A 1,225-nucleotide genomic window follows, 5' to 3' on the forward strand; every position below is an offset into this window, starting at 1 on the left:
TAAGCCCAAGTAACTAACTAATGGCTTTAGTTAATTAAAATGATTAATAAAATTAATCATGAATGTAAATAATATCTTAAAATATTATTCGTGCAAGTTCCGGGTGTCACAAAGACGTTTCGGGCATTTAAAGTTCAAGTACGGGCAATTAAAGCAACATGTAAATGTAATAACATACATTCGATTAATCACACGTATTAATAATAATAATTATTAATAAATAATGTTGGTAAAACCAGGGTCGTTACAATATTAAATAGTACACAAGGACGTTCGAAAATCCGGAAATGAGACATGAACCAACTATCAACGCGCGACGCAACGGAGCTAAAATTACAAGTCAACGAAGTACAAGAATATAATATAATATATATATAATTATATATATTATATTATATATTATTATAAATACGAGCAGCCCACGTTTTTTGTGCTTTGTGACCAGTGAATGATGGCCATGCGATCGCATGGCCTGGGTGCCTTAAACCCATGCGGTCGCATGGCTTACTGTAGCATGCCAAGTCCTATAAAAAGGCAGTTTGCTCGACTGATTATACACACCAATATATATCCATCTACTCTCTATCTCTCAAATATATATTTATATTTTTATTTATAATTTTAATTTTAATTTAAGATTAATAATAATAAGATTATGTTACCGAATGTTTTAAGTTTGTAAGTCGAAACTCTGTCCGTGTAACGCTACGCTATTAATACTCATTGTAAGTTATGTTCAACCTTTTTAAATTAATGTCTCTAGCTAAATTATTATTATGCTTATTTAAATCGAAGTAATCGTGATGTTGGATTAAATATTAAGACGGGGTAATTGGGCTTTGTACCATAATTGGGGTTTGGACAAAAGACCGACACTTGTGGAAATTAGACTATGGGCTATTAATGGGATTTATATTTGTTTAATTGAATGATAGTTCGTTAATTTAATATAAAGATTTACAATTGGACGTACCTATAAATAACCACATACACTCGATCGGACACGTTGGGCGGGATATTTATAAGTACTAATAATCGTTCATTTAACCGGACAAGGGGATGGATTAATAGTCAATGGACTCATTAAAACACGGGTAGATTACATACAAGGACACTTGGTGTAATTGTTAATAAAGTATTAAAACCTTGGATTGCACATAGTCGATAACCTGGTGTAAACATTAACAATTTATTAAAACCTTATTACAGTTTAAGTCCCCAATTA

Source organism: Rutidosis leptorrhynchoides, chromosome 5 (assembly GCF_046630445.1).
Source record: "Rutidosis leptorrhynchoides isolate AG116_Rl617_1_P2 chromosome 5, CSIRO_AGI_Rlap_v1, whole genome shotgun sequence".
NCBI classification, from domain to species: domain Eukaryota; kingdom Viridiplantae; phylum Streptophyta; class Magnoliopsida; order Asterales; family Asteraceae; genus Rutidosis; species Rutidosis leptorrhynchoides.